Source organism: Amblyomma maculatum, chromosome 1 (genome assembly GCF_055883805.1).
Source record: "Amblyomma maculatum isolate TAMU_Amacu chromosome 1, ASM5588380v1, whole genome shotgun sequence".
NCBI lineage: Eukaryota > Metazoa > Arthropoda > Arachnida > Ixodida > Ixodidae > Amblyomma > Amblyomma maculatum.
In genome coordinates, this window is record NC_139344.1 from 282,221,255 (window position 1) to 282,248,825 (window position 27,571).

At 45.7% G+C, this 27,571-nt stretch overlaps 1 pseudogene; it reads right to left on the minus strand.

The window, feature by feature from the left end:
• LOC146206697 (uncharacterized) overlaps positions 1-26,774 on the minus strand; it is a 70,514-nt pseudogene extending 43,740 nt beyond the window's left edge.
• Positions 26,775-27,571: the final 797 nt, after the last annotated feature.

The following is a 27,571-nucleotide window of genomic DNA, read 5'->3' on the forward strand; positions in this document are numbered from 1 at the left end:
GGAATTATTCGATCACAGAACGTGAGTGTTTAGCCCTCGTGTGGGCCATTACAAAATTTCGCCCTTACTTGTTTGGCCGCCCGTTCTCCGTCATCACCGACCACGACGCCTTATGTTGGCTTTCTACGCTGAAGGACCCTACATGTCGACTGGGCCGTTGGGCCCTCCGACTTCAGGAATACACCTTTTCTTTCGTCCACAAGTCTGGCCGGCTGCACGCTGACGCCGATTGCCTGTCCCGCAACCCGGTAGATCCGCCACCTGCGAGCGAGTGCGACGATGACACAAATGTGCTGGCCGTCTCTGACCTCTCAAGCATTCGCCATGAGCAGCGCTTAGATCCCAATCTTTGCAGCATTATTAATCGCCTCAGCACTGATCACCTTGATGCTACCCTTGCTCTGTTTGTGCTCCACAACGGCACCTTATACCGACGGAATATGCGACCAGATGGCGCCGAGCTTCTGCTCGTAGTCCCCGAACACCTGCGTACCACCGTTCTTCAACAGCGGCATGACGCACCCACAGCGGGTCATCTTGGCGTGTCTCGTACGTACGATAGCGTCCGCCACCGCTTCTTTTGGCCAGGCCTCTATCGCTCTGCTCGTCGTTACGTGGCTTCTTGTGACCGGTGTCAGCGACGGAAGAAGCCCTCGGTTATGCCTGCTGGATCCCTGCAGCCGGTCGACATCCCAGTAGACCCGTTTTCCCGAGTTGGCCTTGACCTCCTCGGGCCTTTCCCCCTTTCTGCATCGGGAAATAAATGGATTTCGGTGGCCACAGATTATACTACGCGCTACGCTGCCACCCGAGCGATACCCACCAGCTGCGCAACTGACATGGCTGCGTTTCTTCTCCATGACGTCATCCTGCTCCATGGTGCTCCACGCCAGCTGCTCACTGACCGTGGCCGTTGCTTTCTTGCTCGAGTAGTCGACGAAATTCTTCGGTACTGCTCCATTAAGCACTATTTTACCACCGCTTGCCATCCACAAACGAACGGCCTCACCGAACGCCTCAACCGCACGCTCACGCACATGCTGTCAATGTATGTCTCGGATGATCACCGTGACTGGGATATCACATTGCCGTTTGTAACGTTCGCGTACAATTCCTCTCGTCACGACACAATGGGCTACTCACCGTTTTATCTCCTATACGGCCGCGAGCCTCCCCTTCCGTTTGACAGCGTACTGCCTCCCACCGCTAACGCCAGTTGCTACGTTCGTGACGCCATCTCCCGAGCTGACGCCGCCCGTGTTATTGCTCACCGCCGACTGGCCTCCTCCCAAAATTCTCAAAAAAGACGCCATGATTCTCGCCACCGGGATGTCCACTACTCTCCGGGCTCTCTCGTCTTGCTCTGGACTCCCGCTCGTAAAGTTGGGCTGTGTGAGAAGCTCTTGCCACGCTACGCAGGATTCTACCGTGTTTTACGGCAAGTCACTCCTGTCACATACGAGGTCGCCCCTGTACATCCGCCGCGACAGTCCTCTATGCCACGCACCGAGATTGTTCATGTCGCCAGAATGAAGCCGTACTACCCCTGCAGTAGTTTGTCCTAGTGCGCACCGGGATTGTGCTTTTCGTGGCGGGGTAATGTTACGTATATGCCACCGAAGAGGACGACGATAGAAAATAGAGTGAGAGACGACGAAGCTGAAGAAACCGTTGGGGCTTGCCTGAACACCTGCTGTGTTCTGCTGTGCTGTGAACACTTGCTCATCACCTGCTGTGGTTTCCTGTGCTAGCCTTCTGCCCCGTATCAATATTGCCTCAAAATTAGTCCTTTTCAGAAACAGTGGCGAGTCTACTAGGTGTAGTTTCCAACTCCGAGGTTTGCTGTCGTGGAAAGTTTATTTCTCTCAGACACATTACATTGAGAAGAGGCGACTCTGGGCAAAAAGCTGCATGATGAAGCTTGAAGTAGCACCCAGTGCCCCAAGAATACATTGACAGCAGTGTGTTTCGCGAACATAAGGCTTAAGGTAAACTTAATGCCCCAATCAAAACAAAGACAAAAGGAGAAGAGTATAAGGCTGATTGCGTACGCAACAAAATAAATGCACATAATTAATAGAAACAACATACTTTACACTACGCCAAACCTAGCTATTTATAATGATGCCACAATAGACTCGAAAATGCACGTGACAGGTAATAACTGATCCGAGATGTCTTCTATACACATATAATTTGCAGCCAATATTTATTTAGGTATTTTATTTACATATACCTTACAGGCCTCCAGAGAGGCATTGTGTAAGGGGGGACAAATACAAAGATATCCGCAAAGTGGGTTAAAAAACAAAATCACAATCGCAAGTACAGGAAAACAGTGGTAATTGTACAAATATATAAACATAACAATATATCGCAATGCAGAGGGAGTTATCATGTACCGCAAGCGAGAAGATTGCAAGGTATTATACAGATGCAAAAAAAAAAAAAAACGTAGATTGAGCTATACCAAAGAACTACTGCGCATCACCAAAGCCCCTTCAAGGAATAGTGACAAAAATGACGGGAACATGCGTGATATGCTAAGCGTTATCAATGAAGTGTTTCAGTAGATCTTTGCGAAACGCTCCGCTATTGTGGAGCGATGCGATGCGATGCGATGCTATTCGAAAGATCATTCCACAGACGGATGGCGCGGGAGTGATGAGAAGTTAAAAGTGTTAGAACTGCCGTAAATGCGAGCATAGCTGTAGTCTTTATGCAATCTTTGCGATGGATAGGAGGGACGTTTTAGATGACTTAGGGATGACCGAATGTCATGGGCGTATTTATAAAATAGAGATAGGAGGGTGATATCACGACGGACATTTAACGGATGAAGTGAAAGTTCAAGCTTGAGCGGGAGGTTGCGCTGAACTGGAAATTATAATTACGCGAGATGAAACGACAAGCCCTGTTTTGTATTGCTTCCAACTTCTGTAGTAAATATTTCTGATGTGGTGACCAGATGGAAGAGGCCTCTAGAAGCGGACGAACAAAAGGTATGTAGGCTAATCTACGAACGTGAGATGTAGTGTTTTGTAGGTTGCAGCGAAGAAATCCTAATGACCTGGAAGCGTGAGCAGAAATGGTCGTTATATGATCTGCCCAACAAAGATTTGGAGTGAGGTGGACGCCTAGGTATTTGTACCATGTAGTCCGAGGCAATGTAGCGTTATTATTGTGGTAGAAAAAAAAAATCGAATTCGATGATTTTCGTTCGAAAGAAATTATGTTACATTTGGAAGTGTTCAAGGTCATCAGCCCCGTTTTGCACCTGTCATTAACGTGGTTAAGATCATTTTGAAGTAAAATGTGGTCTTCAGGGTTCTTTATTGCACGATAGATGATGCAGTCATCAGAAAATATTTTAAGGTAATTTCCTATGTCATATGATAAAGACTGTTTACGATATGAGGTACCGCAGAAGGGTAGAAGGCAGAGCAAGTGACATTGTGTATTAATTGTACGCTGGTGTTTTAACATAACTTGCACTTGGGCGAGATGGTGCATAGCTGTTGGTAAGGGGATCAAGCGCTCAAAAGACACACACGGAAGCGCCGGTCTCGTCTTTTTCTTCCTTCCGTGTGTGTTTTTTGAGCGCTTGCTCCCCTTACCAATACCCTGGTGAGTATAATATAGACTAAAGGCTGCAAGCATCAGTTGATTATTAGTTTTAACTTCCTTTTGTATGACCCCCGCCGGGGTGGCGCAGTGGTTACGGCGCTCGACTACTGTTCCCGAGGACGCGGGATCGAATCCCGGCCTCGGCGGCCGCATTTCGATGGAGGCGAAAAGCAAGGCGCCCGTGTGCTGTGCGATGTCAGTGCACGTTAAAAAAGCCCAGGTGGTCGAAATTCTCGGAGGCCTCCACTACGGCGCCTCTCATAGCCTGAGTTGCTTTGGGACGTAAAACCCCACAAATTAAACCTAACCTTTTTAGTACGCACATAATACTTTGAACAGATGCAAAACATCAACAGACCGAATACGATATTGAATAAAATAAGGAAACGCATGGGAATGCTATGGTACATATGCAGTCAAACTGATAACACTTTTCTGTGCATTTAAAAGCTTGTGTTCGTTATGTATATATGTCGACGCCGGGCACCATTGACTCGGTTAATTTTCTTGCGGATAGTGTTTATATGTTTGTTCAAACTCAAGGTTTCTGTGAGCATCACACCGAGGCATCTTATTGTGTCCACAACTTCAAATCTAGTGTGATCCAGCATGAAATCAAAGTTGGCCGCGGCAACTCTGTAAGTCGTGACCGTATTTCTTGTACTTTCTTGTGGCAGCGGCGTATATTCGACAAATATGACTTGAATTTGATCTTTGGATAGCCTACCCCCCACGGATTCTGAAAGAATGCTTGACGCAAAGGGTAATTACACTGTTTGGTTTGCATTTCTGTGTTATGCCGTCTAATTTTGATCCTGTTTTTTTTTTTTTTCTCCTGTTTTTAATAATTGTTCTTTCAGACCGTCTAGAAGTTCTTGCCTACTTACATACAGGTGCAATCAAAAGTAAATGGAAGGCGCGACAACGTGGAAAACCGTGTCGCTGCGTTTTCAAACGCCGGCTTTGGTAACTGATTGGCTCGATCACCAGGAAGCGCTGGGCGATATCAGTCAACAGACCCTTATCTTGAGCGTACGGTGATAACATTCGGCAGCTCGAACGTACGCTTGTTGCTTTTCAAACGCGACACCACGGGTTTCTCTGGAGCTACCTGCGATGCATTTAAGATTGATTCGCGCCGTTTGAAAATAGTCAGCAGCTGGCGCATGCGGTCTGCGGTATACCGGCCAGCAGGCGTTGCCATGACTGATTTAACCCGCAGCCGGCGCGTGCGGCCTCGGCATGCTCGGCAGCGGCTGCGAGCAGTACCATTGCTAAACACCCATTACACCGCTCGCTTCCGGACATGCTGAAGGCTGCACGCGCCAGCTGCTGACTATTTTCAAACAGCGCAAATCGCTCTTCAAACACATCACAGGCAGCTCCGGAGAAATTGATGTTGTCGCATTTGAAAACCAACAAGCATCCGTTAGAGTTACTTTAGAACATATTCGAGTTCACTATACACCAGAGCCAAAGCAACAACACAGGAGCAACACAGGAAAATGGGAGAGAAAGTAGCTTAGAACATACCAATCTGAACTGCAAAAGGGCGCAAGCAAACATTCCTAACAGTACATTCGCAGGGATTCACGAAATTCCAATCAAGCTGATTAATGCGCTTGGTCCAAGAAGCAAGGAAGCGTTGCTAAAACCTTTGGAAACCGTCACAACAAAATCAAATTCTGGACAGCTGGTTGCAGAGTAATATTAATTTCTAGATAGAAAGCAGCGCACCAGCACAAACACGAGGGAGGAAGGGACGAGCGCTGTGTCTCGTCCCTTCCTCCCTCGTGTTTGTGCTTGTGCGCTGCTTTTTGCCTGGAATGTCGTACCAAATCGGACATCATCATCATCGTCATCATCGGCTGGACTATACCCACTGCAGGGCGTAGGCATCTCCCATATGGTCCTGTGCTAGCTGCGTCCACTTGGCCCCTGCGAACGTTTATAGCTCCTCCGCCCATGTAACTTTCTGCCGCCCCCTGCTGCGCTTTCCTTCCGTTGGAATCCAATTTGTTACCCTAAGCGATCATCGGTTGTCCTCTCTTCGCACTACATACCCTGCCCATGCCCATTTATTCTTGATTTTCACTAGAATATCACAAATTCGAGTTATTTATGTGACTCACTCTACGCGCTTCCTAAGCGTGTCTCATCAGCTTCAAAATGAATTTGATTTATAAAGGGAAAGGAGGTATAGGTTGTAAATTAAATCCTACAGGCCGATTACGGTAACATATGTTGTATACAACTGGCCATGCAGGCGGTGAAATTGAAATTGTAATCAAGGGTACAAAGTAATAAGACACACGGAGAACTTCAGAACGGTTTTAGAAATGGTAGGCGATTAGATGATAGCCTTTCGTGCTTACCCAATGCATAGAAATATCTAGGACGGAAAACAAATATTTGCTTTTAGCCTTCCTATACATAAATACGAATTCCAAGTTATGCTCTTCGGCGTTTGCTCCGCGCCCGCAACCTTTCAGCGACTCATGGACAGCGTTCTTGCAGATCTGAAGTGAACGACTTGTATTGTATATAGTTCGACGACGTAATTGTATTTTCCCCGAATTTCAAGGAGCACCTTCGTCGCCTAGACGCAGTACTAAAGTCATCCAATCGCCGGGCCTCACTCTGAAAGCCGCAATATGTCATTTCGGTTACGAAGAGCTCACGTTTTTAGGTCATGTCGTGAACCAGGCGGGAGTTCTGCCGGATCCTGCAAAACTGTTGCCATAGCCAATTTTACGACACCGCGGGACCAGAAAGAAGTTGGACGCTTTCTTGGATTATGTGTATATTACCGGTGTTTTGTGAAAAACTTTTCCAAAATAGCCACCCCCCTTATACTTCTTACTAAGGCTGATATACCGTTCACGTGGGGAGAACAGCAAATGCAAGCATTTCAAGAGCTTCAACGTCGTCTGGAGTCACCTCCAGTTATGGCACCTTTCGATGAAACGGCAGACACCGAACTACGCACCGATGCAAGCAATGTCGGTTTGGGTGCTGTCCTAATACAGATACAGCACAGTCAACAGCGTGTGATCACCTACGCTAGTCGGGCTTTGTCTAAGGCCGAGGCAAACTACTCTGCCACTGAGAAGGAATGCCTCGCCATCGTGTGGTCTATTTCAAAATTCCGACCATACCTATACGGCAGACCCTTTAAAGTGGTGAGCGACCATCACGCGCTTTGTTGGCTGACAACCCTCAAAGACCTTTCTGCACATCTCGCAAGATGGAGCCTACAACTTCAAGAGTATGACATCTGAGCTATATCGGCCGCTGTCCCACCTGCTACTTTCTTGGGTAATAATGTTGTCTGTACACGAACCTTGAGAGTGTTCACCAACGCCGCCTTCCTGTTGGCTTCTTTCCTTCGTGTATTATAACGAGTACCCTCCTTTCCCCTTCATTTATCTGCTTGTAGCCTACGGGGGTCTCGGTTCTGGCAGTCTTGAAGCCATAGGTAGCGTAAGAGGGTTCTAGCACAGCTTTCGCCCTCGCTCTTGATCACGTTCTACGTGACGCTGGCGGTAACACAGGATGTTTCACGTCCACCGCTATGGTTGAGGGCGGCGCTGGTGAACACTCTCAAGGTTCGTATACAGACAACATTATTACCCAAGAAAGTAGCAGGTGGGACAGCGGCCGATGTAGTTCAGTTGGAAGAGCACCGGACGCGATATTCGGAGGTTGTGGGTTCGGTTCCCACCATCGGTACGCTGTTTTTCCTTCTACTTTGTGTTTATCTCTCCCCTAAACAGAATACATTGCTAATTTATGTGATTACCGAAGTAAAAATTAAAAAACAGACATAAAAGTACAATCCCCAATGCTTTACTTGGCCTCGCCGACTGTTGGCTTCTTTCCTTCGTATATATATCCAAATCCAAATCCACTTTATTTCCAACCTACAATTTGGGGGCCCCCAGGGAAAAAGCTGTCGCAGACAGCTTGACTGGGCCCTGGGGGCCTACAGGCAGCATCTCGCAGAGGATTTCACAACACAGTCAAAAATGAATATGTACATGAGATCCAAATCAAAAGAATTATACACACATCAGATATCAGAAATGAATATGAACATCGCAGTATTTATTCATTGCCTCATCATAAAATTTGTTAATTCGTGTCTAAATGTGTTAAGCGGGGCAGTAAAGTCAATGTGGGCTTTAAGCTTATTATAAAGTGATGGTATGCGGTAGTCAAGAGTGGCCCGGCCATAATTTGTTCGTGTATGTGGCACTGGCGTTAGTTCCCTGCGTAAGCTGTAAGCATGCAAGGGACGGTGCGTATCATTGGGAAGGTTACGTTTATGCATATAAAGAGACAGTTTGTAATCATATAATTTAGTTGCTTTAAGCATACTATGTTTAGTAAACAAGGGATCAGTAGATAGCTGGCTAGGGTTTCCATAAAAGTTTTCAAGAATTCGTAGCACCTTTTTTTGTAGCCGCTCGAGTTTATTATAATTATGGAAGGTTGTAACTCCCCAAACTAAAATGCAATATGAAAGACGAGAGTAGAATTTAGCAAAATATATTGCTTTTTTGAGCCTCACTGGAAGTAATTCTCTCAGCTTATAGAGACAGCCAACTGTTTTGCTTAATTCTATCGCCAACTTGCTAACATGTGTGTTCCATGACATGGTTTCTTCAAACCAGACGCCTAAAAATTTTTCTGAAGTTGCACGCTGCAACGCTGTACCTTGAAAGTTTAGGACTAGCTCAGTGTCACAGGCTTTGTTATAAGGCTTGAAAATAATATATTTAGTCTTTTTAACATTCAAGGTTAATCTGTTTTTATGCAACCACTCTTCAAGTTTGATCAAATAACTATTTATGACAGTGTTCAATTGGGTTACGGTTTTTGCGGAGAAAAAAATATTTGTATCATCAGCGTACATGACCAGTTTCGGTGAAAGAGGCAAATAGCACATATCATTAATATACAAAATGAACAACAAAGGTCCCAGGATCGATCCCTGAGGTACACCATGTCTTACTGTTGTAATCGAAGAAGTCAGATCATTAACTTTTACACACTGTTTTCTGTCTGAGAGGTAACTTGTGATAAGATCAAGAGCAACACCACGTATGCCATAATCTTGCAACTTTGAGAGTAATATATTATGGTTTACACAGTCAAATGCTTTTCTGAGGTCAATGAATAAACCTACAGTGAATTTTTTGCTATCCATATTTTTAAGTATTTCATCTTTGATTTGTAATAAGGCCATTTCAACTGATTTTCCTTTCTGGAAGCCGTACTGCGATTCACTGATAGCATGGTATTTAGTAAGAAAATTTGTAAGTTGAGCATTAATAACATTCTCAAAAACCTTAGAAAATATGGGCAAAACGGATATTGGGCGATAGTTTGATATATCACTAGCACTTCCACCTTTGTGGACCGGGGTTATGCGCGCTTGTTTAAGGTCAGAAGGAAATATACCAGTTTCAATCATTTGATTGATTATAAATGCGAGTGGTTTGGCTATAATAGGTGCTACATGTTTAATAGGGACACTGCTCAGGCCATCTAGTCCAGCTGCGACATTCTTTCGAATTCTGGCCATGAAGCTGATGACTTCTTGGGAAGTAACTGGGGAGAGCATAACTGAATTCTCAAGCCTTGGGCGAAGTCTCGAAAACGAATTAGTACAGTCTCTGTTTGGGGAAACGTATTCGCCAACATTAGCAAAAAACTCATTCATTGTGTCCAACGCCTCTATATCAGTCTTCCCATCAGCAAAAGCTGCAATATTAAGGGGACACTTAGCTTTAAGGTTATTGGTCAAATTACTGACTTCCTGCCATAGCTTTCTTGGGTTGTTGTATATCTCAGCAAACAGACACTGATAGTAGTACGCTTTTGCAGTCCTTAAATCAGCATTTAATTTATTACGGAATGTCTTGTATTGTTTTAGTAGGATAGTGTCACGTGATCGGAGGAAAGAATGGTACATTTTGTTTTTTACTTTTATTTTCTTATGCAGGGTGGTCGTAATCCAAGGCTTGCGTATTTTTTTTCTTCGGTTAGACTTGTGCACCAAGGGAAAATGTAAATGTTTCTCATAGCAGGCCTTGAATATACCCAGGAAAATACTGTATGCTTGACTAGGATATATTGTATGTATATATTGTAACGTGGTGGTGACCAAGGTCGATGACACAAATGAAGAGTCGGTGACTGCACTGAAGAAACTCTTTATTGGGCTGACTTGCGCCCGCAAAAAGAATTAAGCAACTCGGCGGCGGCGATAGCACCAAACGTACTCGTCGATCGTCGAACAAAGAATGCCCGTCGCACTCGTCAACGCTCAATTTAAAGGCTGCTCAGAAAAATCTAGATAACGTCGCAAACAGCTACCAGCACAAGCTGTAACATTGTAGAAAGACACACGAGTGGCCGGAATCTTCGAGACAGATCTCGGTGCGTCTTGCGCTCCAACGAAACTGATAAAGGTGCGACTCGCGACATCGAGCATCAACAAACAAAGAATACAGAACTGATACGCGATCCAGAATAAGAGTGATAGGGCCGTATGCCGGTGGCTGTGAAAAAAACAACAAATACAGTTCTGAAGGTTTCGCGGCATTACTCCCCCCTTAAAAAAAAACATTGCCTCGATGTTCCAAAACAAAGCAACTTAAACATAAACACTGCAAAGTTTAAACACCACAGATTCTTTAACGCGCGTAATATGACTTCAGCCGTACAACATGTACAATTTCTGAGCGTGCGCGTCGCCGTTGTGATGCTGACGTCCCGTCGGGAATGACTTCATAGTCCAGTGGTCCGACGCGGCGAATGATTTTGTACGGCCCAAAGTACTGACGCCACAACTTTTCACTTAGTCCGCGACGGCGGATTGGTGTCCAAACCCACACTTGGTCTCCTGGATTCTACTCTGCGTGGCGTCGTCGTAAGTTGTATCGTCGGCTGCCAGTGCGCTGTTTGTCTTTAATACGCAGCCGTGTGATTCATCGGGCTTCCTCAGCACGCTGCAGGTAGGCGGCGACGTCAAGGTTGTCCACGTTGGTTACGTGCGACAGCATTGCGTCGAGCGTCATCGTGGGCTCCCTGCCGTACACAAGCTTGAACGGGGTCGCTCTGGTCGTCTCCTGGACTGCCGTGTTATACGCGAAGATCACGTACGGCAAGATGGCGTCCCAGGTCTTTTGTTCAGCGTCGACGTACAGGGCGATCATGTCCGCGATCGTTTTCTTCGGGCGCTACGTAAGGCCATTGGTCTGGGGATGGTACGCAGTTGTTCGTCGATGGCTTGTATGACTGTATACTCCTGAATGGCTTGCGTCAACTCTGCCGTAAACGCTGTTCCCCTGTCCGTGATGAGCACTTTATGACCACCGACGCAACCATATGTACCTCCCTTGGATCGTCCTCGCGTATTGTGCTGCAAACGTTGCGTACCTGGGCAGTGGGTACCGCCACCTGCTGCTATGTTCGAGGCATCTTGGCAGTCAGCGCACGTTTATCACAGAATCGTTGGCAAGGCAGCTGCAAGCGAAGTCCATGGGATGCATAACCATTGCCCTCAATACCTTTGCAAACGTCTCTCACCAGTGGCGAAGAAACGGCGCATTGTATAGAGCTGCACTTGAAGAGCCAGTTTTCGGATGACGAGATCACTTTGCGCGCTATTGTGATTCCTCACATATGCAGCGACATCGAGGAGACGCCCATGGATTCTTCCTTTGTGGCGTCACTTAAGCAGCGTGGTCGACACATTGCAGATGAACTATTATGCCACAATGCTGTTAACTACAGTGGGATAAGCGTCTTAATTGGGTCGAACCAGGTGTGGACTCTCCTGACGGGCAAGTCCGTAGATACGACACGATGGCGTCACTCATCGCTTTGGAGTCCAAGCTAGGATGGACCTTTCAAAATGTGACAACTTGTTTGAGAACAGAGAAATCGACATCAGGAACGACGGTTTGCGTGCTCAGAACGAACACAACAGAGAGCGACGAAAGGCTCCGCTCCTTTTGGGAACTTGAAAATCGCAACAATTTCCGCACACAGGCCGCTGACCCGTGCCGCAGGGTGCCCGATCGACTCAAGCAGATAAGCAGCCAGAGCACTTCCGAAAGCCTTCTTCAGGACCTGTTCCATTTTGACGACATTCTTGGAGTACGTTCTGGCCGAGTGAATGAGACGGCCAATCCTATAAGTAGGCACCCAGACTGCCGCCGGCTGGCACTGTACCTAGAAAAACGTGAGCAGAACTACGTGGATCGCTGTGCCGACTTGTATGACCACGCATGTGGACACAAATGGAGCAGAAGTGAGTATAAATTCGACAGGCGGTCTTACCCCCACCTCATTGAGGCCCCCACAGTGGTCAACCTACACCGCTACTTCAATCATACCTCTAGGCCGCAGCTCGACGACAAGACGAAGGAACAATTTCTCCACCAGGTGTCGAACCTGTGCATGGACTGCATCATCGAGTACAAAGGAAAGAACGTTCGAGAGAACTTGCAGGGTGCCATGAGCGACATGTGCCTGCTGGAGCTTAAAAGTCCAGCCTTGAAGCCTTGTGCGGAAAAAGGGAAGGAAAGGAAAACGTTTGCCGTTCTGCCTTATGTACACCGACTGTCACACAATCTTGAAAATGTGGCAAGAAGATATGGCATAGAGGTTGTTTTTTCTGCACCTAAAAAACTTAAAAGTGTTTGTGCGATTTTGGAAAGAAAAGCTGAGCATCAGAAAGAACATGAACCAACATGTGGGGTTAAGCCTGAAACAAAGTATGTGCCGTGTGCTGAAGGTGTAGTCTACAAAATCCCACTGTCATGTGGACAAGTGTACATTGGGCACACGGGGCGGTGCATTAATACACGTTTGAAAGAGCATGCAAATAACTTAGACGCTAACAAATCTATTAATCTCGTTGACCACGTCCGTGACTGCGAATCTTGTTATCCTTTACTGCACTACTCTGATATCCTCTATAAGCACCCGGCCCGCTTAACACGTGAGATAATGGAGGCCTACCACAAGAAGAGAAAAAAACTAGGTTGTGCGTTAGTAAGCCATCCATCTTTCTGCATGAAAGCGAGATTGCGTGCCTGCATACTACGTAGTAACACGTGTTTTTGCTTTTCCACTTCTTGATAGGGTGGTCACTTTTTCTATATATTGTGTTCCCTCTTTGAATAAACTTTCAGTTGTGAGTCAGCGCTCGTCTTGTGTTTATTTGCTCTGGTATTTGTCTCTTGCGTTGTTTTTCTTTTCATTAGTAAAGTGTGCGTGAAAGAAATATTTGGATGTGTGCTTTTAAATGAGGTGATAAACTAAGCGAGTTCACTCTCAGTTTCTGTCCAAATTATGAATATGTCTTCTAAAAAGCGTCTGTAAAATGCTGTTTTAGTTGGATATGAGGAGAAGGAGTCTGATTGAAATTTGTTTATGAAAATATTGATGCAATTTGGTGCCATTTTCGTGCACATAGCCTGTACCGCTTGTTTGAAGACAATATAAGTTGTTGAATTCGAAAGAGTTAAGTTTAAGGACCAAATTAGTGTCTCGATGGCACTTGCGCTAGGTGAGTGTGGAATTTTGTATTTGTTATATGCTCTGACCATGGCCTGGATTCCGTCGTCATGTGGGATGTATGTGTAAAGCGATACTACGTCTTGGGTAATCAGGAAAGCTCCATGAGGGAAGGTGACAATGGATAGTTCTTTTAGGAAATGGTCAGTATCGCGTATGTAAGATGGATGTTTCGGAGGTATATAGTTAATGAGGGAGTCTGTGTAATCTGAGATAAGTTCTGTGTGTCATTACAAGAAACAATAAATAGGTCGCCCTGGATGGTTTACTTTGTGTATTTTTGGGAGCATGTAGGAGCGTCCCGCAGAGGCATTTTGGGGTGACAGCGCCTTGGGGTTGTTACGCACCTGCATCAATTCATTTACTGAGAGTTTTTACTTTGTTTTTGTGTTCAGCGGTGGGGTCTGATGAGAGTTTCTTATAGAATTTTGGGTTGTTAAGCTGCCAGTTGCCCTCCTGAATGTAATCATCTTTGTCTAAAATAACAACACCGCCATCTTTGTCTGCGGGTTAGATGACAATGTCAGTTTGTTTGCCCAGCGAGTCTAAGGCTTTACGTTCTTTTTCTGAGGTTAGGTGGGCCATATTTTCATGTCTGGAAGGCTTGAAGGATGGATAGCTTTTTGTACCGCTTTTATGTATAGGTCTAGATATTTATCCCTACCAGTTTTGGGTGTCCACTTTTCCTGAGATTGTGGGTACCTAGCATTATTTGGGTTTTGTTTGTCGAAGAAATGTGTGGTCTTTCACACATAGCACTTCTTTAGGACTACAGTCTATGCTTCCTTTATGATTGGATGAAGATTCTTTCCACACTCCCCCTGCCCTCCCAGCCGGCAGGAAGGACAACGTCAAGCATTCTTCCAGGAATGTTGCTACGTGGCCATGGACGCTCTCTACCATCTCAGCACGACACGCTTGTCAATTAGCAGGCACGCAGTACCGAAAAATACAGGTGTCGCACTGGGATATTTTACTCTCCTACAGCTCGCACGCTCCTCGCAGTCCCCAGCCTTCCTACAGCTCCTACGCTCTCTCTTTCCATCCGTATTCAATTTTCACTTTTTAGTTTTTTTACTTCTATTTTCTTTTCACTTGCCGAAGCCCTATAAAATGGGAAGCTAAGCAGCAGTGAAGAGAAATTACTCTTGAAAAAGATCGGTCCCCCGATTGAAGCGTGAATCCAATAAAATGTTTCTTTCAATGAAGCGTAGACTTCGCTGTATAATTTGTAAGCGTCCAAGTACCTCACGAGTGCCTTCTTTTTCCCCTCCATCAATCGAGAAGCGGCCACCGCGCGCGGCCAGGATTCCATCCCGCATTCTCGGGCACAGAGGGGCCGAGCGCCTCAACCGCTGCACCATCACGGCGGGGCGCTCCAAGAAATGTGGCCCACTGGGAAGAATTGCAGTTACTACAAATAACAACCTCAGTAACTGAAGAGATTTTACATCTCAAGCATGTTTCTTATGAATACAAACATATCTGCAGTAAAACCCGAAGGAAGGCATCATGTAAACAAATGCTTGCAATGCCATTTTTAAATACCAATATGTCCGGCACTTGGCGCCATTTTTAAATCGCTTGAAGGGCTTCTCTGTACTGGACGCTGCACCGGCTGGCTCCCCACAGCGTGCAGTATTTCAAGGGGATGAAACTGATTTTTTTTTTCGTCAGTTTACCGCACCAAACTTTCTTAATTTATATCACCTGGGGTACACCAACGTTGCACTGGCATCGCACAAAACATGGACGTTTATTTTCTTTTCTTTTTTTTTGCGTGAGACCCTCATCGAAACCTACGACGTTTGGATCAGCACACAACAGTCAAAATTACTGAGCCATATCGCTGCAGGCACAACGTGAGGGCGCCATGACGTCAGTTCGTCTACGCCGCTATAGGCCGGACCCTACTGTGGCACCACGACCACCTGTCGCGGTTGCAAAAAGAAGTGTGAATATTCCTCGCCTTGCTTGAGAACGAACGCTCTGGCGGTAGTTTGGACACCGCGAGATTAACAGTAAAGAAGACATGGGGGAAGAATAAGACAGCGCACGTTGCTTAATAGAAATGCGTATTATTATTGTGTACGTCACATTTCTGTTGTAGGTCTAAAAGAAGTAGAAACAAAAATGAACTGTCAGAAGTGGGGTTCGAACCCATGCCCTCTTACGGTGATCAGAGCTTAAACTTGACTCCTTATACCGCTAGGCCATTCTGTCTGTTTTTTTTTTTCTTTTATTGCATGAAAAAACTTCCGAGGAAGAGAAACTCAAACAGCTCATGCCTCAGATCAGTGGGGCCGTATAGTGCAAGCCCGTTATACCAATGTAATTCCCCACCATAACAAATGCACAAAATTTCGGGAGGCACACACAAGCATCGAGATGCTATGACTATAGGCGGCTCTTCAAGGGCAGCATACACTCCGTGAACCAAAGCGCGCTGCTCTCGGAATAAAGATTTCGATGGTCGTGGTGATTCAGCATGACGGTTCATCATTCTACTTTTCTACATATTAAACAGACCCATCAACATAAATGAATCATAATTCACATCCAGTTTTTCCGAACAGCCAAAACGCGCATACTGTATGGCGTGATTTCAATGTCCTTCTTTAGCGTCCGATGCAATGTCCCAGAAAAACACAGCATCACGGCACTGAATAAAGCAGTAGTCTCTGGCGTGTTGCACAGGCGGAAATTCATCGGCCATGGCACAAATATTTCCTTTCCGTGAATTCATGCTTTAACAGGGATCGTTGATTTGTGCAATTTAAAAAAGAACGTTTTTGCAACACACTGAATGCACATGCGTTTAACACGCTCTAAAACGATAGTGTCAAGAAAGTCCTGATAAGGTTGCCGATACAATGATATGGGGAACAAAGACTCACTAAGAACCTCGGTCATCTGTATTCTGGATAGGCTATACAGGCAATCTAAATAATAGCGCACAGTGAGGAAATTCAAGGTGTGCGCAACCTCCTCAAGGAATTCCCACAGAGTTCTTTCCTCCGCCTGTCCACTGCATGCGAATAGATAAGGCACGTGAGGAATATAAGACGCCTATAATAAGCACATATACTAAAGATGGATAGTTTTTCAGTTTATAAAAGGAAAAAAGAAAACTCGAAATTAGCTGATGGCCGAGCAATTGAACATGGCCTGATCCACCACATTCTACGGGAAGTAACAGGTTGTCACGACGCATGGGTTACCGCTTAGAGCACCACACGCGAATATTCTGTGTATTAACTGCATCTTATTTTTTGCACAATATAGAACTTACAGGACGTAAGCAAGCTTTGCAAACAAGAATATTTTGCAGACTAGCGGGTGCGCAAACAATGAAAGTTCCCGGCCCATCTACACATAAGTTCCTCGGCTAAAAGCTACGATTTCCCAAATCCATTATGCTGCACTGTTGCAAACCTGATGCAGACGAATCCCTAGGTAGTGTAGGAGCCCACAATCCCAGCTTATGCCGCCAAAAAAGACTCGGTCTTGTACCCCACTGACCCAACTAAAATCCTTTGAATGTGTGTAAATTAAGAGCCGCACCTTATACTGCGCAAATTTGTTCAGTTAAATGCAAAGCCTCGAGTACACTTTTTGTCAAAACAAAAAATGGAGACGTCATCAGCATAGGCCAAGACCTTAAATTCACATTGAGAAATGGAGAAACCTCGAATAGTAGAGCTGTTAATAATGCTGAGAAAAGGGGGTTCAAGATGTAAGGCACACAAAGGCGCTAATGGATGCCCGAACAGATGATTTCAGTGGAATAGGTTTGGTTAGCTCTTGGTTAACAGTTATGGTTGTATAGGATAGCACAACGTTAAGCCCTTCACCAATATTTGCGGGCTGCGAAATCGCGATAAAGATATCGTATCAGACTTTATCAAACGCTATCGCAAGGTCAACTTGAATAAGAGTTAGAATGAGAACATCTTCGGCGGAATTCCGCCTGGTTGGCTACTTGAAACAGAAGAGAAACACTTATCACCAACCAAATTATTCATTAGAACCCGACTTTTCGGGACCAACTCGGTCCCTTCCTCAGCGGCGACTAAAGTTCGAGGCCAGCAGTAGCCGGCAGTGGCTTACGCTTTCACATGTAGCGAAGTCCTATTGGCCTCGAGATCGAGCAGAGTCGCCACCTTGCGGCTCAGCGGCGAAACCTACTCAGTGTGGATGCGTTTTCGCGTCGCGTGCCAGCCCGCAGTGATTTACGCGCGCGCATGCGGCGTGTACAGGAGTGTGTTTGTTTGTTTCGCGGTTCCTGTGAGCTTTTGCTTACCTATATGCCTCTTGCAAAATAAATATGAACAGTCTATAACCCCACGCTTCATTAAAAAAAAAATACTTGTCCGTATCGAGCATGTCATGCTTGGATAAGGACATCATCCATCGCGGTCTTCGGCGCTAGAGATCCTTTGACATGCAATGTCTCAAACGAAGTGGTGCTGTCGTTACCGCCATGTCAAAGCAAAACAGGTCGCTGTCGTCAATAAAAGTTAATGCAAACGCTCAGAAATTGCATATTCCCGTTTCTGTTTGGAATACCGCATCTACTAAAACATGCCACCGCAGACTGCTTCATATAGCAGAATGCAGTTTTAACAGACCACTCTAGGCCTACTATGCCTTCTGTATTCACGATAGAGTGGTGTGAGTACTTTTTTTTTGCTTTTAAACCTCTGTCGCGGTGTCTCAATGGTAAGGGCGCTCGACTGCTGATTCCGAGGACGGTGGATTCAATCACAACCGTTTCGAAAGGCGCTCCTCTGCTGCGGGATTTGACTGCACAATAAACAATCCCACGTGGTAAATGTGGTGTTAATAATGAAAAAAAAAAAAACGACACCAAAACCAGCCTCTGCAATCATCCGTCATAGCCGATACCGCTTTCATGCGTTAAACCCGGGCCAATATGCATTTCTTTTCTTTTTTTTTTTTTTTTTTTTGTTGAAGGCTTCTGTGCATCCGTAAGTTTTAGTGAGCACATTTTGCTTTAGAGAAATGCGCGAATATTTGGGAAGCATATTCCCTGCACCTAATTGTTACCCTAAATATTACATAATACACCTAGATTAATGTACTTTACTGGTAGCCTATTATAATCATTATAATCCCTTTTCGTCCAAGTGCTGTCTTCCGAGCAAACTAGTCGTTTCTGACAAGGGGAGTAAAACAGCTTCATGCGGGCTTAAATATCAATGTTTAGTTCGGGAATAAATACATCTTTATAGTCGCATGATAAGATGACCTCCATTTCTTTCAGAATATTCTGGCATCTGTTTTGGAAGCAACCCTAACATTTTACTTCGCATAAGATTTAGTCACTGCTAAACAATTAGTGATAAATAAATTTTCAGCCTGTAAAATTGCTTCTCAGAACATGACAGCGCCCATGTGCAGTTTAAAACGATGTCTTCGCAGGACTAACTCGTAGCTTGCACTTTAACGTTACTGAAAATTAATCGCTGATTATAGTAAATTCTGTCAAGTGTGTAAAAGTTCTCTCACATGGTGAAATTTATTGCCATTGCAAAACAAAATAATTACACTACTAATTTACCGTTATATATTAACATCACACACATCAGAAATCCCTTATACTTTCCTCAGTTTCAGGAAATCATTTACAGTTAGTGGCGCATGCAGTAATAAATACACTATCACATTCTATGACAGTGGCCGCAAAAAGCATCTCGGCAAATTCAATCCACTCAGCGCTGTACACGTGAACAATCTGCTTTCCTTTGCGGCGAGGTTTCCTGTATAGTGTCGGCGTGATCTCATTATTGGGGAATACTTGTGCGTGGTTGTCTGGGCCAGAGTTGATGTGCACTCAGTCTAAAGCAACTTGCCATGTAGTGCGCTGCCAGTGCTACATTTAACCTGCTTAATCCCCAAGTCAAGTACGATATAATGAACCAGGCTTTCTCGATTCAATCTAAAGTACTGCAGGTATCTGCGTGGGTTTGGCACTAAATTCGCCGGTCTCACTCGCATGAGACACGCGCAAACTGTTTAAAAGTCGATAAGAAAAACAAAGCTGTCATTAGGCAGGCCCAAGCATTGGGCGCGCTACAGCGCAAGAAACGTGCAAAGTAAATCTAGAAGTCTGGTGGTTGCGTGCTTTGTTTTCTTAAAATCCGCTCTTCTTCTGCTGCATTGGCAAAATCCTTGGATGTTTTTCTGCAATATTGCAGAAATGCTGCAGAAGACATGTTTTCATCGCCAACAAACCCGCCGTAAACTCGGAAGCAGACCTACGCAGCGTGCGTTTCTGCGAGCGCCGCCGGCTGCCGATCCACACTACCGGAGTGACGGTGGCGCCACCTCTAGGTCGATCTCGCAGCGAATTGTGTACGCGGAGGGTAGCGTCCCCGGTTTCCTGTTCATTGCTGCAGCTGTCAGCCGGATGAACCATGACTCGACGTAGCGTCTCTTGAAAGGGTTGGTCTCCACATCAAGTATGCTCACCTCCTCAAAGGCTATTTTGTGGTCGGCGCGTTCGCAGTGCTCGGCGACGGGGTTGCTTTCCGAGTTAAATAGCCGGACGTCATTTTTGTGCTGTAAAATCTGCCGACGGAGATTTTTTGTTTCGCCGATATACGAGGCCGGGCACGGAGCACGGGATTTTATAAATAACGTCTGTTTGTTTTCCTTTTTTTTTTCAACCAGGCGTTATTTATAAAATCCCGTTCTCCAAGTGCCCGGCCTCGTATATCGGCGAAACAAAAAATCTCTGTCGGCGGATTTTACAGCACAAAAATGACGTCCGGCAATTTAACTCGGAAAGCAACCCGTCGCCGAGCACTGCGAACGCGCCGACCACAAAATAGCCTTTGAGGAGGTGAGCATACTTGATGTGGAGACCAACCCTTTCAAGAGACGCCACGTCGAGTCATGGTTCATCCGGCTGACAGCTGCAGCAATGAACAGGAAACCGGGGACGCTACCCTCTGCGTACACAATTGGACTTCGCCACGTGTTGAGAAAGGGGAAGCGTAGGCCGCTTCCAGCTACTGTGGGCCTCGAACTTTAGTCGCCCCTGAGGAAGGGACCGAGTTGGTCCCGAAACGTCGGGCTCTAACAAATAATTTGGTTGGTGATAAGTGTTTCTCTTCTGAATAAGAGCTACTTGGCGAGTCTCAACTAATACTGTCTCCAATACCGAACATGCAATATGAATATGAATTTGTGTACTGCGGCCTCTAGTGTCACAGGCCAGGTTAAGCTTGTGGCTACTCGGCGCAGCTCGGTGCAACCGGTTGTCATAGTAACGGCGCATGCGCAGTTGTGGCTCCGGCTGGGCACCGCGAAATGCGCTTCTGCTAGCCTAATGTAGCATTCGCTACAAAACGCGAATTTTGCTGATGTAGCCATGCCGAATCTTTTCCTGAGTTCTTCCGCAACCTGGCTCGAGCTTCGAACTAGGAAGGGGACTTTTGTATTTAAGGTTTTCAAGGGGCATTGACGGTAGTTTCCTATTACAGAATGGCAAATATTTTACATAATTGTGACTTTAGTGGGCAAATTTGGATTGTGCGTCTTGCATGCCAGAAAACTTTTAAGGGGCAATCTTCCGGTTTCTTGACACAACGGGCAAGTGAACCGTGGTTTATGATCTATAAACCTAGGTGCGAAGTCTAGGTGCAAAGGTGCAAAGTTATTGCACCTAGGTGCAATAACCTAGGTGCAAAGTCTTTTGCGTCCTCTTCTTACTTCTTAAACTGCCTGCTTTTCTAGTATGGATTGACATAAACTGGCTCAAATATCTGTGTTTCTGCTAACTATGAAATCGTTGAAAGCGTAATAACCTAGGTGCAAAGTCTTTTGAGTCCTCTTCTTACTTCTTAAACTGCCTGCTTTTCTAGTATGGATTGACATAAACTGGTCAAATATCTGTGTTTCTGCTAACTATGAAAGCGTTCATTTTTTTTAACATGTGCAAGATGAGGGTTGCCTCAGAAGCAACTGTGAGGTTATAAAAGAAATAATTTGTTCGGTGGCTCCTTGGAGTCCTTATATAGATATCGGCATTAAACGCAGTATACGCGTAGCCGCATAGTTCTAGAAATAGGCGCGGTCCTCTGGCGAACTGCAACAGGGCAGATAATTCTGCCGCAAACCAATGACTTTTTTTCAATTTCTTTTCTTCGCAGTATGACCGCACTTTCCAGAATGTAGAAGTGGGCTACGCTCAAGTTCGTTTTTTTTTATTTATTTATTTCTCTTTGTCGCCTATCTTTCGTAAGGATCGACGTTCTGCCATATTTTGCTGACATCGCCGGACCGCCAATCCAAGCAAGCACAGAAGAGAGGCTTACACTGAGTGCACACAGTAGCACTTTCCAGGAGGAAAAAACAGAAGGGAAGCAAACTGCAAAAATGTGCGCAGTATTCTTGGTGGCCAACCTCCGTGGGAGAACGACAGGCGAAAGGCGTGTCCAGCGGACTTGCAGATAACGAAAGACGTAATGCCGCCGTTTGTGAAGTGGAGGCACACTGCCAGCTTGGGACAGAAATAATGCGGCGGGCAGAACCAAGCGAACGTATTAGCACGCAGGATTGACGTTGGGAAAGAGCGCAATACAAACGGGAGGCACGGGGAGCGTGGATCCCAACACCAACATGGAAACGAGAGCAGAACTGCAAAGCCTAGGGCTAAATCAGAGAAATTACATTTGGGGAAAAGGCCTAAACGTCGATAAGCAGATTCAGAAAGCACTTCGTGAGCACTTTTTTAATGTCGTTCCTTTTAAGGAGTTCACCCTTGGAAGCACTTCCTTAATTCAGTAACCTTTCGCAGATTTAATTACGATATAATGTGCTTTGCTTCGCATTCTGTCTACTCTGCGCCGTTCACTGCGCACATCTGCGGCATGGAGAAATTCGATTCTTTGCTTTAGGCGAGTCCAGAAACGACTCTGCTGCTTTTATAAGCATCATCTGTTACGAGCATATCAAATACAGAGCCTAGCGGGGCAGTAACCAAGCTGAAATTATGGTTGATTCAATAATACCAACGTTCTTATATCTAGTAACGTTGAATAATGCTTGCCAAGGACAAATATAGATGAAAAAAGGTCAGTATTTGTCATTTTCTTCACTTTTACTGACGATATGCCTCGAGGCGCCTCAACGCAGGCTTCGTTAACCCAACGCAGAGGGGTTTCGTCGTTCGGCTGCCCCAGATCGAATCTCGGCTGCATTTCAATGGATTTGAGATGCAAACACTCTCAGGACGATTACGTGGTTGTAATGACTCAGCGTTAGCTGGCTTGTAATCGCGAAGTAATCGAGACGTAAGCGTTGATCGTATCTGGAACTCAAGAGGCCAGAACTGGGTGGTGCAGGAAGTGCTGGGCTCATTTGTCGGGGGTCTGTTTCACGCGAGCGTATGCAGCTCGCTCGGTCGAAAAGGCGTCGTCGTTTCCGTAGCCCAGAATTGAGAAAAACATTGTCGGACAAAATACGCACGTGTTTTCGTATGAAAATTGTGGAGCAACCGCACTTTGTGTAGCGTTCAGGGTGGCGACGTATCATTTCACTCCCCACTCAGCATACATCTGCTGGTCAAGTCAAGTTCACGAAAGGGATTTGAACCGACGACATACGTACTTCAGATAAGTATAATTATACACTAAGAAGCAAGACAAGAACTTCATCTCCCCCCCCCCCAAAAAAAAAAAAAAAAAAACTTTAAAACTTTAAACTCTGAACTTTAAAACGTTATAGACGCATTCGCCGAATGAAAAGGTGGTGTTAAAGACGCTGTAGCGCCTGCTTTAAAGGTGCTCCTTGAGCGTCCTCCTATTCATTCCTTTAGTCGCGCTTGTTTTTTGGGAACGGAAATGTGCAGTGTCTGTCTCACTTCTCGATGTAGACTTACACCTACAATTAACGGCAAATAATTGGAATTACATACATCGTCGGTCGGTTCGAATCTCTGTCGCTAACTAGCCTCCAACGTTACTAGGAGATGGATGCTAAATGGGAAACAAAATGGTATTACACCTCCTTGAACACTGCACAGAGGGCGGTGCGTCACAATTTTATACAAAATCCCGTGCGTCTTTTTCCTTTTTTTTTTTTATCGCTTGTAAATGTGAAATGATTCATAGGAAAGGAAACACGTATTTGTCACATTTCTCGGGGAACGCCTGAACCGTGCCAAAGGTGGGGGTGAAAGTAGTGAGAATAGGTGCTGCAGAGAAGGTCTACAGAATAAATTGGGGATATTTAACGTGCACTGACATTGAACAGCACACGGACGCTTTCGCCTCCATCGCTTCCTGTTCACACGTTTTGTACAGACTTTCTGCTAACTCCACTCATGAGGCGAGTAAGACTCTTAAAGAAAGACAGGTCTAAGGAACGGGTCACACTGCGAAGTTTCTGTCATGGCGTGCTACATATGTTCATCTTGAAGTTGAATACAAATGCAGCGTCTAATTTCAATTTTCATTAGTACAACCCGCAGTAGCAAGTGGCTTTCACAAGGCCATGACAAGGCTTTCCCCTTTCCACGCGTTCTCGAGGCAACCTGGACAGGTGGAAGCGCTCACCCAGCGCTCATAATTTCCACTCCACTCACTTCAACCTGCATCTCTGCCCTGCCGACGCGCTTGAGGGGCCCACCGTGCAGAGAGCAGTTAATTCTCAATTGCCTTTCTAAAAAAAAATCTATTTCTTTTTTATTGCGCTGACAGCAACTTGATATTGACCTTCGAAGATAGCAGGACAAAAGTCGAGGAAAAAAAGGAAATGGAAACGCTCAGTGCTCGAAACCGAGACTGAAAACGAACCAGTTAAGCTAAACCTGAGTGGAGCTCACGCTTCGAGGCGAATAGCTTATTGGGAGAAAAGCCCGCAGTTTAGGCGTGGAAGCAGCAGCAGACTATTACTCTGCAGCAGCGGTTAACGCTCCCACCGCCTCAACGTGTACTTACTATCATCCCAGCATCAATGCACATAGGTTTCGCGCACCACAACAGCTTGGAGGTGGTGCGAGCCAGGTCACGTGACGAGAAAGGCACGAGAGACAGAGGGCACGTTCATCGCTTGCTGAGGGGTATAAAAAGCCTCCGGGTAACGAAGCACCTAGAACGAGTGGTGGTGCTTGCTCCCGGTCCTACAGGGGGCTGTTCGTTGGCCACCGGCGTTTGTACATATTGGGCAGGCTGTCATTGCACCCGCCGTCACTTCGGTGGTGGACACAACGGCTGTTGCACCGCGCGTCTTTCTCTCTCTCTTTCTCTCTCTCCCTCACTTTTTCTTTCTCACTTCTCTCATTTCTCTTGTCTCCTCACAAGGCAGCGGTGGTGGCACAATTATAGACGCAGTGAGCTGGCCCATGCATTTTCGTTTCCTTCTTTTACAGTAACAACAACAACGCCTACTACTTTATTGCACACGCTTCTTCACGCATTGCATAAAATGTTCGTCATGAAATTTAAGTTTACTAGGGTGATTGACCTCTACTGTGGCGCACCGAACCTCGCAAAAAGGTATCCGTTTGTTACAATATCCCGGGATCTAAGTACCGGGATCCGGTGCCCGACGCCCGTCGGAAATGACTCGAGTTTCTGAAAATTAAGTCAACAAAACAAGGGAGTGTCCGCATGAAGTCAAACTTGGCAGAGCTGTTCCTGTAATGAGGGTAAATAATTGTATAAAATAAAGTGGTGCAGCATTCGGTGTTGAGGATTAAACCTAGCCGTCTGCCTGCCGAACAAGCAGGCTATACACAGGCCACAAAGGCTCGTTGGTCCAAGCGTGTGAGAAGAGGGTCTAGAGAAGGCGTTGCGATGTGTGTGACTTAGTAGAATGTGTGCTATTACGTCACACACACTGGATGGCGTGGAATAAATGAGGAACAGAAGGAAAAGGCATTATCGCGTTTCACTCTTAAGCCGCAGCTTTTAAGCGACCTCCAAGTTTTTGACGGCGGCTGCCAGACAGTGGGCTGTGCAGACGGCGACGCATTTTTGAGGAACGATCTAAGAATGGTTAAAATGCTGTAAAACGCCACTGAGATGTGAAGCGACCGCATGCGTTAAAGAACTCCGAGCGGTTGAAATTATTCCCCAGCCTCTTCACTACAGCGTCCCTCGTCATAGGTCCGGGACTTTAAACCGCGTATATCATGCACTCATCATCTATGTGGCAAGACGTACTCTTGAGACATCGTCATTGTCAGGCATACTCTTGACCTCTACATTTTTTTTTAATGCATCAAGTATTTATCCAAGTAAACAGTTTATCTCCCCCTGCCCGGCATGCATCCACGATATGATTATCAAAACCGCCGATTGACCTGCCCAATGAATACAAGACAGGTATACATACCAGATACGACTGTGGCATGTGGTAGAACAATGTCGTGACTGCAGTGAAGAATTTCCAGACTATGAAGTTAGATTGATACAGATACCAAGGAAGCCATAAGGGTATCAAGTTTACGCTGATATGAGGAAGTCGCTCAGACGTAGAAATGTTGCGCGAAAACATAAACACGGGCTAGGACAAGGGATGTCCCGTGGCCTACCACGTGTCTTCACATATCACTCAACATTTTTATGTCTCATATAACGAACCAGCTTGCCCGACAGAATCTTCTACGATAATGTTGATAAAGGTATTAACATGTATGCACAGCGCTTCAGATGATGGGATGACCCCGCCACCCATTAAACCAGCAGTGCAATATAGACCATCACACTGGCACGCGCAATAACTCTCAGAGAGTAGCAACAGATTGCCACCATTAAAATTCCACAACTTCAGCAAAGCACTTTTTTTAAAGCACACGAGACCAATATTTTTTTTTTCTTTCAAAAGGCGTACTATAGAAAAATAGCAGCAAGAACATCAATGCATCAAAACTATACAGGCATTTTCGATCAAAAAGCTCTACTTCTCCAATGAAAAATCTTCAGTAAATCTGGCGCTGACCTTCAAACCAGGAGGAGCGGAGGAGTGGCTCTGACGTCATATCACATAAAGCGCCTCGCTTCATCGCAGCTACACCCGCGGAGAGCCTCCGTACGTACTCTCGCCGCCAAAGCACATGATCAGACCGCACTTTCCCTTGTCTGCGCTCGTTATGGAAACAAAGCCAAGCCAGTCAACCTCTCGCTACAGGCGCCGTACCGAATCGGACCATCCGGCTAATGTCGCTCAACGAAAAGCTGAGGAAAAACAAAAAGCCACACTTACTAAACACAAGAAATATCGACCTAAGCATGCTTAATTTCGTTTTGTTTCATTGCCTTAAGGACCCCTTTCGAGGTATTACATGCGGGGTGGGGTTACATATCATAAGCGAAAGTTACAATTTTTCAACGTAAGGAGGAAAATTCGTCGAGGGTGATAGCAGCAATGGCGTGAGGAAGGCCGTTCCAGTCGATAGCTGTTACAGGAAAAAATGACCCAGCAAACTTAACGGTTCTAGTGAGCAGTCGAGCAACATGAAACGGATGCGCAGTACGGTGGGATATGCGTGAAGGTGGCGTCATGTACGGGGGCATGACATACCGAATTCTCTGAAATATGTTATGAAACAGGCGAAGGCCGGCTAAGCGACAACGATTGCTCGATTTTTTATGTTCAGAAGTTCGGATTGGAGTTTTAATGCTGTTAACACTGACACCGAAAAAGTAGTCAGAATGAATGAATCGTACGGCACGATTCTGCAAAGCTTCAAGAGTGTTAGCTAGGTAAGTTTGATATCGATGCTAGATAATAGATAGATATTCTTGCCTAGATCGGATAAGCGATTAAAAGTGAGTAATTCTACGTGCCGCCGTGCATGCTGCAGGTGACGCTTCAGAAATCCAAGAAATCAGTTTGCCTATGATACGATGTTAGTAACATGAGTGCGCCACGAAGGATCACTGCTTAAAGTTACGCCCAGGTATTTACAAGATTGCTCAAGTTCGACACAAGAAGTGAGGATAATATTGTTACGGACGATATCAAGGAAGAAGAAGCAGGCAGTGGCGCGGGCAGGAGCGCGCGCTAGGCCCGCACACAGATTCATTAAACGTCATCTCACGACCATCGAGCATCTTTCTGTCGTCTGTTTCCTGTTGTCATCGCTTGCGGCCACGTAACAATATAGTTAAATACAAAGGGCGGTTGATGACGATGAAAGGAAACAAGTTTCCATTTCTTAGCATTCCGCGTCATGAGCACCAGCAATGAACGTGTTTATGATCGTTTTGAAGAGCTGCTTGATGAGATATTTTAGTCGCTGCGCGATAGAGGACGCAATCGACGGCAAGAATACGAACGTTACATTTAGATGCGTTGGTAAATCATTAAT